This window comes from Arvicanthis niloticus, chromosome 4 (assembly GCF_011762505.2).
Source record: "Arvicanthis niloticus isolate mArvNil1 chromosome 4, mArvNil1.pat.X, whole genome shotgun sequence".
Taxonomy (NCBI): Eukaryota; Metazoa; Chordata; class Mammalia; order Rodentia; family Muridae; genus Arvicanthis; species Arvicanthis niloticus.
The window spans coordinates 70,651,357-70,663,362 of NC_047661.1; the positions used below are offsets into that span (position 1 = coordinate 70,651,357).

At 37.4% G+C, this 12,006-nt stretch overlaps 1 long non-coding RNA gene across 1 annotated transcript; it reads left to right on the forward strand.

The window, feature by feature from the left end:
- Nucleotides 1–499: 499 nt before the first annotated feature.
- Nucleotides 500–1,755, forward strand: LOC117706554 (uncharacterized). The gene is made up of 2 exons (XR_013109645.1): nt 500–583; nt 1,233–1,755. It is a non-coding gene; the product is annotated as an uncharacterized LOC117706554 (long non-coding RNA).
- Nucleotides 1,756–12,006: the final 10,251 nt, after the last annotated feature.

The following is a 12,006-nucleotide window of genomic DNA, read 5'->3' on the forward strand; positions in this document are numbered from 1 at the left end:
TGCTCAAGATCTACTCTGAAGGGCATAAAGTACTTTCTCTTTGTAGCCTAGGCAGGAGATATAAACTGTCTCTTGGAACAGTTATAAAAGATGATGCTTAAATTATATCTAAAGTTCTTTTAATTTCATTCTTTCAGCACTTAGGAAAATTTAGTCTAAAAATCAGAAAAGTAAATGGGCTTGTGTACCACATAATACCAATGAGCTGAAGTAGAAGAATCAGGACAGTTGCTCAGAGGGAAAAAATGTCTTGAATAAAGAAATAGAACTTAGACAACCAGAGCAAAAACCACTCAATTTTTACATCTATCAAATCTTACTGAAACTGGAAAGTCAAGAGAGCCCTCTGAGTCACATCACTGAACTAGCAATGATATCAAGGAACAGAACATGTCTTACATTGTAGAGTTCTGGTCAAGCCAGTCATGTGTGGATTTGCATTTTAGTTGAGAAATTCTTGGGTTTGCCCATTCTCAGTTACTTCTATATTCACTGGGCTGAGAAACCAGTCCTATAAAGAGATCCTTGGCTGATAGACTACAGAATTCTGGAACTCAAGTCCTTCACTACTTTGGAGAAACTGGTGAGTGTCATTTCTTGAGTTTTTCTGTCTCTCTGGTCTTTTTATGTGCTGTATTCAATTTTGAGAGAATAAGCATAGAGAGTCCAGTTTTGATCATGGCATGAATGGTACCTACCTACTAGTCAGAAACTTATCAATGAATACCACAGACCACTGTGATAAGTAGCTTTCTCTTTTATTTAGTAGGTGCTTGAATAAGATATACCCCCTTTGTATGTGCATACTTTGGTGTTCTTTGAAAGTTCATATACATTAGCAAGTATGAGAACCTGAGATTTTACTAAGCTGTCCTTTACTGTCCAACCCCAGATAGCTTGTTGGGATGATACATGTAATGATGGGTACAGAAACTGATTTGAGATTTCTCAGTTTGCCAGAACTTGAGATTGCTATTCTTGAAGGTGAAATAGCCTTATTTGTTTTATTGAAACAAAATATTTTCTCTTGGAAAAAAGCATGAAGCAAAGAAGGATTTCCCAATGCTCATGCAACAGAATTCTTACAGGAAAGGGAAAACCCATGAAGTCCTAAAACAGGAGTTGGGGAATAATGTTTATTCCTGGAAGTAGAAATAGATCTGATGTTAAAGTGTCCATCTATCTTCTCTATTCTGGACCACCCCTTGGCACTCTCATGTAATGTCTTTCAGATCCTGAGACCTCAGCAAGATGTCTTACCAAGAACAGCAATGCAAGCATCCCTGTCAGCCTACTCCTGTGTGCCCACCACCCAAGTGCCCTGAGCCTTGCCCTCCTCCAAAGTGTCCTGAACCATGTCTTTCTTTTCCATGCCAGCAGAAATGCCCTTCTGTGCAAACTCCTCCACCATGCCAGCAGAAGTGCCCACCCAAGAACAAGTGAACAGGACAAGGGGAAGAGAAGAGAAACCATCTATTGTCCTTCCATAGCTCCATTAAAAGTACACTTTGCATGCAAAAGAATCTTTTTTACCCTTTGCCGTCAATATGCCTGTTATGTTTCATAGTAGGGAAGGCATTTCCCTGAGACTGTCATCCTGATTTTTTTAATGGAATGCTGAGAATGGTCTTCCTTCAACACATAACCCAGATGCTCAAAAGAAAGCCTAGTAGATGTCCCCTCAGTACCTTCACAGTATGGTTTCCAAATCTGTATGTTACTGTTGTTCCATTTTCTGAATAAAGTATAATTTTTTGATGGTATTAATGTATTCTTTTCTTTTAATACTCACTTTCCTGTTTTGGTGATATGCTTATTTTTTCTTATTTTTTATCATTTGGTCCACATGTCAATCTGCAGCATTTGTATTTTGACTGAATTTTGAGTCATAGGAAAGATTACTTAGTGTTTGATTTCTTGAAGGACACATTATCTCATTTCACAAACTATAATCTCTCCTTTTAGCATATGCTAACTTAAGAAGATGTGGTTTTCAGTCATGTATGTATGACTTGGATCATATTTGCACCTACGCCTCACATATTTTGCTTGCACTTGTCCCTTAATAGTTACATATGTACATTTCTGTAGCCTTGTTAAATTATTCTGTTTTACATCTAAATCAAATATACTCACCATGTCTTTTAGAATGTCCTTGTTCTTTCTCCTTTTTATTTCTTTATTCACTTTACATCAGGATTATAGTCCTCTCCCTCCACAGCCTTCATCCCTTTGCCCACTCTGTTTCTCCACAGAGAATACTCTTATTGTTCTTAACAAGATTACATTCAGTTATATCATGTAGCATTATGAACACAACATGATGTCATTGTTCCTTATGACTATTACTCTGCTAGATATATATGTCATACTTTTTCAATAGAGTCATCCATTGATGGGTACCAATCCTGATTATTTAACTTTCACATTGTGAGTTGTGATATAATAAAGATGGACATACAGATATCTCTTGAGCATGCTCTATTTTACCCCTTTGGATACATACACAAGCATTGCCTATCAGTCTTATGTTTGTACAGCTTTTATTGTCGTTTGTTAGGAGAAAGCTCTATACTGATTTTCATCCTGGACCAATTAATCTCCCGCCTGTTCAGTAACGTGTTTGAGTTTTCTTAATCTATATTCTGGATAGGACTTGTTATTATTTTGAGAGTACTCATTTGTACCTTGGAGCAATGGGATTCGACTGTTTATTTGCATTTTCCTGAAATTTCAGGATCCAGGCTATGTTTTATTTTTACCATTAGTCACTGAAACTCTTAAATAGATCAATGATTTGTCTTTACAAAACTAGAATAAATGCGAGTTATTTTTTAGTACATTCCCTAACAACAATTTAGAATTGGATAGGTGCCAGGACCTGGCATTTGCTGATCATCTTCACTTTTACCTCTTTAAATATCATGACCATCAACACCACCAGCAGTACATCTATCCCCACCTACCACCCTCGTTGTCTATACTATAACCCTCAACTTTACTTACACCACCATACATATGTCCATCATCACCACCACAGTAAGCACAAGTTCATCACTACTACCACCACATGTAACATCATTAGGACCATAACCACCACAATTGTAGTACCACAGTGTAGAGTAGCTTAGACATAACCAACTTGTACTGGAAATATAATTTTAAAAGATCTTATTCTTTATATTCTATTTTCACTTTATTTTTATATTGTCTATGTTTTATGTAATATGGACCATAAAGGAAAAAAATCAGAGGATCATCATATTTAAAATGAAGATGGGTTTCAAATATTTGATTCCTTTCCACCTTTGTCACTTTCCTCCCTTAATTGTATTTAACATTTAAATAAATTCTCCTCATGCCTTATTGCTAAAATTATTGTGTGAATTGATCTCATTCTATGTACACTCGAACTGATGTTTCCCATGTTTGTTTAGCACTGTTAATAATGTAGATATGCAACTTTTAATCATAATTATCGAATACTCGAGTTAATTAAGTAGTGACAAATGACAACTATGCCCCGTCTTAGGGACTGAGATATGCAAAATAAGAGTGTTAGTGGAATGAAGAGATGTATTTCTTCTAATTGCTGGAGTTTGAAACATATTTGCCTTTAAGTCACCAAGGCACTATGTTCAACTTCAAGTTTCTTGAGGACAGGTGTGAGGCTCCATGATTTCTGGTTTTTTTTTTTTTTTTTTTTTTTGATAATTTCTCCTGAAGCTGTCATATCCTTGGTGGAACTTTCAAATAGTTAATATTGAAAAAAAGGCTCTTAAGGGATTTACCTGATTTATAAAGTTAACTATGCCTGTTTAATACATCTTTTACAACTCTCCAACATATCCCCTTGTGGGAAGAAATGGTATTTTCTGTGAAATATATCATGACAAAGAAAAGTCTTTCCAACATGGAAATAAAAATGCATTCATGATAAAGACAGGAGGAGAAGTGATCCAGTGTCCCACAGACCATGCTTGAGATTAAAAAAATTTAATTGAAGAAATGCATGCCTATCCCTTAGGAAGAATTTAGTTTATATGATGTTGATGGTCTTCTCCTGTGAATGTTTTGATTGGAAGATTTTGCTCAGTATCCTGAGTCATGGTCTTGTTTATTCTGCAGTATTAGCAGCTATAGAAGCAGCCCTTCCAGGTGTACATGTGTGCTTACTTGAGTGTCTTGTTTTTACTCTACAACCAAACTGTTTAGACTCATGTATGTCTTGGAAGCTTTCCTCAATGAAATATGTCTTTCTCAGCTACAAGGGCCAAGTCTGCAGTTTTCTCACCTGGCCCATTTGGATTAAACCCCTCATTTCCCTATAAATGTAAGTTAAGGTTCCAGTGTTTCAAGACTGGGAAATAACAACAACATAACTTCTGGAGATCAGTGAAACTTTTAAGCCAAAATTTCTAAGGAAGTACCCTTAGTGTTTCATTAGTTATTTGGTACTTAGAGAAGTAATTTCAGTTCTAAACCAATTTACATTACACTTCTTCCCTAGATGAGGCTCATATTTCCTGGTGGAGCCTCTGTTTTTAATAATGGCCATGTTTTATGATGAATTGCTCTTTCAGATTTGGGCTCCCCAAAACAAAGAGACTTTCTACATTGGCTCAAACTCTTATCTGGATTTCAATTGTCAAATAACTACCTGGAATAAGACCTTTAATTCCTATACATCAAGTTCATTTTCTTCCTAAGGTGAATATAACAAGAGTTATCCAAGGTATATAATGGGTCACCATAATGGTGCATACATGATTAAATTCAAGGCAATATTACTGTGTCACCATCCTACCCAGTGCCATCATCACTGACAGTCCTCTTGTCCTGGAAGAAAGGTGCACTCCAGCTAGGCTATGGAATGCAGAATTCAATTCATGACCCTTTGACAACCCGTAATGTCATAGTAGTTTCTTTCTCCTTTGATAGAATGGGATTGCTGAGAAATCTTTATTGGGAAGACAGAAAAGAAACAATTTCTTATTAATACTGTTAAGTACCATACCAAACAACATGATTTTTATTTTGTGATAGGATCTCATGTAATTTCTTATCTTCCTGACTTTACATCACAAGTGCTGACTTGAAGGCTTACTTCACTCTGGATCCTTTACACAGTGTTGGGGGTGAATCCCGTGCATTCTCTGTAACAACTACCAAGACTCATACCAAATGCCCAGGTTTCCTTCTCATTATGGATATCCATAATGGAGAAACTAAGAACATAAATATCGATGGACACATATCCCTCAAATATAAAACTAATGTTTTTCTCTCTTGCCATTGTACAAATGGACATTTTAACAAGATGGAAATTTTACAGGCAGTAATTGCCCTACTCCATTGAAACATCACAGAAAAAAATGGTCCTCTACTCTATTCTTCCTACTCTGCTACACCCACATCTACCCTTCTGTTGTAAGCAAAGCAGCGTGGAGAACCTGGCATCATTCTACCCTTTCAGGCTCCAAATATTTTGGTGAAGAATTGCCATGAGAAGTTCAAGGATGCAGTAATACAAGTTCTACATGGTATCCTGTAGACATCAGATACAAGGTGAACACCATTTTGATACCAATGTCAAACAACAGCTATACTGACTTTCTGAGTCAGACCTGAGATGAAAAAACAGGGAAAGCAAGATGCAATGTGGGTGCTCCAAAGGGCCATACATTTCAAATAACTTCTTATTCGTGGAATTTTGTGACCACTTACCCTTCTAAGTGAAAGATTCTTGTCTGGTTTTTAACACATGTGGGTCTTCATCATGTCAGAGTTTCTGAATTTGTATGTACATCAGCCCTGTTTTGTCTGCAAGTACAAGAAGCTCTTTCTTTGGAGGTACCCCTCACTTCTGGTCCATAAAATCGTTTCACCTATTTTTTTAGCCTTGAAGAAATATGTTTGATAAAGACATCCCTTTAGGATCGAATGCTCCAATGTCCCAGAACCTCTACATGATGTTCAATGTGAGTTTCAGTGTTCATACATCTATTATTAGAAGGAGTTTCCCTGACAAGAGTTCAGTGATGTACTTATCTATGGGTGTAGCAATGTTATTAGGGGTCATTTTATTGTCATGTTTATTTAGCAAAATAATTGCAGTAAAATTCCTCTTGGAGCCCATGAACTATCTAGTCTCAGTTCTTGTTTTCATTAAATGTTGGATATGGGTTTCATATTAGGGTATGGGCCTGAAATCTAATCAAAATATGATTGATTATTTCCTTAACATTTGTGCCATTATTACAACAGAGAGTCTATTTTTCATATAGGTCTCTATTATAGATCTCAGGGTTATATCTTGGTGAGACTGAATACTACTTTTTGGGTAAAGTAGTATGTATAATAATTTACAACACTATGAAAAGTGTTGAGCACCAGCTTGACCTCTCCCTGTTGAATGACATAAATATGCAGTGTCTTTAGCTATCAGACCTTTTGGAAGGTATCTAGTAGCATTAGCAATAGACTGTGATGTTTGAAAGCAAAGTCTCTGGGATACACTTTGATCAAAATATCAAAAGATATGATGTATTCTAGGCACTAGAAGTTTTATTTGATAGCATAAGTGGTATAGTTGGGTCATTTTCTCCCATTATATGGTATTACTATTTAAATTCCATTTACATCTTATATATTTTAAAATACTTTTATAGTAGTGGGTTTCTATATGGCTTTTCTTTTTATTATTAATTATGTTATTTATTTAAATTCCAATTTTTGCCTCCCTCCTGGTTCTCCGTCACAGAGTTCTTCTCTCCATCATATCTCTCTTCACCTCTGAGAGGTTGACCCTCTGGTAACCCCCTCCATGGGACATCAAGTCTCTATATGATTAGGTGCATCTTCTTCCACTGAGGGCAGACAAGTCGGTCCTCTGCTACATATGTTCCAGGGGCCCGAGAGCAGCCTGTGTATCCTCTTTTATTGGAGGCTTAGTCTTGGAGCTCCCAGGATTCACAGTTAATTAACACTGTTGCTTTTCCTCCGGGGTTGCCATCCCCTTCAGCTACTTCCGTCTTTCCCCTAATTCTTCCCTAGGGGTTCCCGACCTCCATCCAATGCTTGGCTGTAGTATCTGCATTTGTTTCAGTCTACTGCTAGGTAGAGTCCCTCAGAGGACAGCCATGCTAAGCATTTGTCATGTGTGTCCTTTTGGGTCTGGGTTACCATACTCAGGATGATTTTCTCAAGTTCCATCCATTTCTCTGTAAAATTTATGATTTACTTGCTTTTAATAGCTGAATAGTATTTCATTGTGTAAATGAACTACACTTTTTGGATCCATTCTTCAGCTGAGGGACATCTGGGTTGCTTCCAATTTCTGGATATTAGAAATAAGGCTGCTATGAACATAGTGAAGTATGTGTGTTTGTGATGTTGTTGAGAATTTCTAGAGTTGTTGTCTAGGTTTGCACTCCCAGTGGCAGTGGAAGAGTGTTCCCCTTGATCCACAACCTCACCAGCATGTGCTTTCATTTGAGGTTTTTTTTTTTCATCTTAGCCATTCTTAAGTGTGTAAGATAGAATCTCAGGGTTATTTCCATGATGAGTAAGAATGTTGAACATTTCTCTAGGTGCTTCTTGCCAGTCGAGATTTCTCTGTTGAGAATTCTCTGCTTAACTCTGTACCCCAGTTTTTAATTGTGTAATTTGGATTGTTGGTGTCTAACTTCTTGACTTCTTTATATATTTTTGGGTATTAGCCCTCGGTCAGATGTATGGAAAGTGAAGACCTTTTCTGAATTGGTAGGCTGTCTTTTGTTCTAATCATGGTGTTTTTTGACTTACAGAATCCTTTCAGTTTCATGAGGTCCCATTTATTAATTCTTGAACTTAGTCCCTGAGCCATTGGTGTTTTCTCCAGGAAGTTGTCTCTTGTACTGACAAGTTCAAGGCTATATCACACTTTCTGTTCTGTTAGATTTTGTGTATCTGGTTTTATATTTAGGTGTGCAGGGTACTATGTGGGAGAGAAGGGTAGAGAAAAGGGAAATGGATGGTGTGTGTGTGTGTGTTTGGGGGATCTTTAGGATGTTCCAGAGACCTGGGATAGGTGAGACCTCAGAGGGTCTATGGGGGCAACCCTACCTTAGATTCCTATCAGTGACAGATATGGACTCTGAAGTGGCCACTTCCTGTAGTCAGGCAAGACTCTTAGTGGAGGAGCAAGGACAGCAACCCACCTACAAAAACTTCTGCCAAAAATGTGTCCTCCCTACAAGATGTGCAGTGACAAAAATAGAGCAGAGACTGAGAAAATGGCCAACCAACGACTACCCCAAATTGAGACCTATCCCATGAGCAAGAACTAATTCCTGACACTATTAAAGATACTCTTTTATGCTTGAAGGTAGGAATCCAGCATAATTGTCTTCTGAGATGCTCCATTCAGCAGCCAATGGGAAGAAATGAAGAGACTCACATCTAAACATTAGATGGAACTCGGGGAGTCTTAAGGAAGAGTTGTAAGAAAGATTGAGTGTTTTGAAGAAGACAAGGACTCCAAAGGAAGATCGACAGAGTCAACTAACCTGGACCCTCAGGGCTCCCAGAGACTGAATCACCAACCAAAGAGCAAGCATGGTCTGGACCTAGGCCCCAGCATGTATGTAGTAAAGCACATATGTAGAAGATGAGCAGCTTTGTCTTCATGCTGGTCCCAACATCTGGAGCAGGGGCTCTCTCTGAGGGTGTTCCCTGTCTGCTTATGGCTCCTGTGCCTTAAATGAACCACCTTGCTTGGCCTCAGTGGTAGAGGATGCACCTACTACCACAGCAACTTGATGAGCAGGGTGGAGGATGGGGGGGGGCATTGTTGGAGGACTTGCCTTTCTCAAGAGAGAAAAGGTAGATGGGACGAGGAAGGACTTGTGTGAGAGGGTACTTAGAAAAAAGTAAGGGCTGATTTGAGTTGCAAAGTAAATAAAAATAAATTTGATATATTCCATAATAATTTTAAATAGACATATAGAGCATATTAACCCTAATTCAGCCTTCATTAATACTCATTTAAAATTTGGGGAAAAACAGAGTATTTGTCTTTTGGATATTTGCTTATTTTCTTAATATGATACCATTAAATAATACTTATTAACTCTTTGATAATATCATAATGTTTATTTTTATATTAATCCCCTCATCCACCAACTCCTCTACTGACCCTCTCCATTGTCACACCCTCACTGTTAACTCAATTTGATATTTCTTCTAGATGTCTACAAGTCCAGATTGTAATTCTCAAGGAGTCTTGGCAGTGTGACCTACCCGGGAGTGTGGTCAACCTGCCAGGGTCCCCTCATTAAAGAAAGTTCACTCTCTTTCTGCTAGTAGCTATCAAATGTAAATAGCTATACCCATGGATCAATGCGTCATTTATTTCTCATCAGAGAAGGTTCTTCGGGTAATATGGTAATTAACACAGAGCTCTCCATTGTCCAATGCACAGAGAAAAGCAATCTTGGGAGTCCTTGAGCATAGGGAGTTATTTTTATGCTATGTACATTTAAAAGAACAATAATATTGCATTGTCCTCTGGGACCTATGACCTATCCAGCCTCAGGTTCTTGGCTACATTAACAGTGCCAATACAAGATATGAGTTCCATCTAATCAAGCAGTTCTTTAGATATAATCAGAAGGTAGCTGGTGACTCCTCTAAGAGTCATGACACTATTGCACCAGTGTGCATGTCTTATTAGGCTAGTCAGTGTAGGTTGTAGGTTTCACAGATAAATGAGACAGAAGATTTTTTTTTAACCTCTGGCACCACGCATATTAAATTCCAAATCATGAAAACTAGCTAGTATGGACAAAGCTTCCACATGAGTATCTTCTTAATTTCTCCTTGTTCTGTGACTCAAGTTCTGGAGGGTCGTCAAGAGCTTACACTGTTTGGTAGTCAATGGGACCCCATTGACCAACAATTCAAAAGACATAATTCTTTTCTGGTGTTGGAATTTTTATTTGCCAGCATAAGGGGACAAGTTACAGTATTATGCCCACATTGTGAAGTAACTATGAAACACCTTTTTATACATGTATGTGTTTAAATTTTGGGAAGCTTCTATAACAGTAAGCATCCAAATGGATTTAACAATTTGACCTTAGTGTTAGTTATCTATCTACATAATTATTCATTTTGCCTTTCCAGTCCAATTAAACCCTTCATATTCCATCATTCTCCTTTAACTCCTCGTTCCCTTTGTTACGAGATACTTAGAACAAGAGTCTCAAAAGTAAGTCAAATGATGTTACCTGACAAACACGATGTTACAATCCCAGCTGCCCAGATAATTTCCTGATTTTGGACATAATAAATCGCACATTTCCTTCAGATGATGCTTTAAATATGATTGAGAATATTGAGAGCAGTATGAATCCTACTGAATGAATGTTCTTGCCTTTGCCCTGTGGTATGTGCACTAACCTGTGTAAGCCATGCACTACTGGCATCATTTAGCCTTAGGTGTGAACTAATGACACTTCCTGGAGGGACATGAGCAATGTCATTCTTGACTAAACCCTTCCTTACTTTCAGAAGCACTGAAAGCCATAGAAACTTGAGTGCTTGACTGAAGTAGATTCAGTGCCTGTGTTCCTTTCAAAAGCAGAGCTTGGGGCCAGTTGAAGAATGGTCTTATCTTCTTCATGCAATTCTTCCTTCTATAATCATAAGTTAAAATTGTTTTTCCATTTTTTAAAAAATTTTTTAAGTTTAAATTCCAAAATTGAATTTTGGAAGCCTTCTTGGTCACCTCATCAAGAGAAGAAGGCTCTAACAACAGCAATTTAAACATCTCATGCCCTATATCCAGTTAGTATTCTAGAATATTAAAGAATTATAAAAGACAAGACTCCTGAACATATTGATTACATAGAGTTTTATTCAGAAATAATCACTAAGATACACAATTATGAGGCAAACCAGGTCTTGTCTTATGAGAGGAAATAAGTCTGTGTGCTACAAAATGACAAGCAGCTAAAGTAGATCCAGCTAAAATTAAAGAAATAGTATTAAAAACCTAGAAAGAGAATTTTTGACAACCAATTATACCATCCTACCCCCACCATCTTTTACAACTGCAACAAAATACTGAAACTAAGAAAGAAGAAATGGTCTCTGAATCATTGCACTTCACCCATTGACTATTTCCAGGAACAGGATATTTCCTATCTTTGGAGTCCTGGTTAGGCCAGTTATACATGGATTTGCATTTCGATTAGGAAATTGTTGGATGATGCTACAATGAATTGGCTTTTCATCCTACAGGGAAGGACAGCCAGCCAGTGTTATAAAAGGTGCTTGGATGAATAACTACAAGACACTTGATACTCAAACCCTGGACTAAAGAGAACCTGGTAAGTCTGACTTCCAAAATCTATTTGTGTTTATGCCTTCTCTTGTAGTTTCATTTGGAAAGAGCATGGTGGTTCCAAATTTTGAGCAAGTGTTAAATGTTAGTTACTGAGCTGAAGACATGGCCCAGTGATTAGAGCACTATGCTCTTCTAGAGGTTCTGAGTTCAATTCCTAGGAAACACATGGGGGCTCACAACTGCCTATACTATGATCTGTTGCCTTCTTCTGGCATGTAGGCATTTAAGCAGATAGAATACTCATATTCATAAAAATAAAAAAAATCAAGAAAATGTTAGTTACCTACATGAAATTAAGCTATGATATGCAATATTAGGTTGTTTTTGATACTCCTATGGAAAATCATGGCAATCAAAAGGGTTGATTTGAAGATGTCAGAACAGTGAATTTTCATTTTCTTACATTTTGTTGCCCTTTACAAAGGCTTATATCTTAGCAAACATTAGACTTTTAATTTTTCCAAGAATCCTCTAATGTGAACTCTATCCTCTTGGATTTCACAGGTGCTAATAGTAATAAGGATTGGTTTTGAAATTATTTATGGTTTCAGAAAGTGTGTCTGACATTTTTGAATTGTGTGTGTGTGTGTGTGTGTGTGTGCAAGCAATTCTAC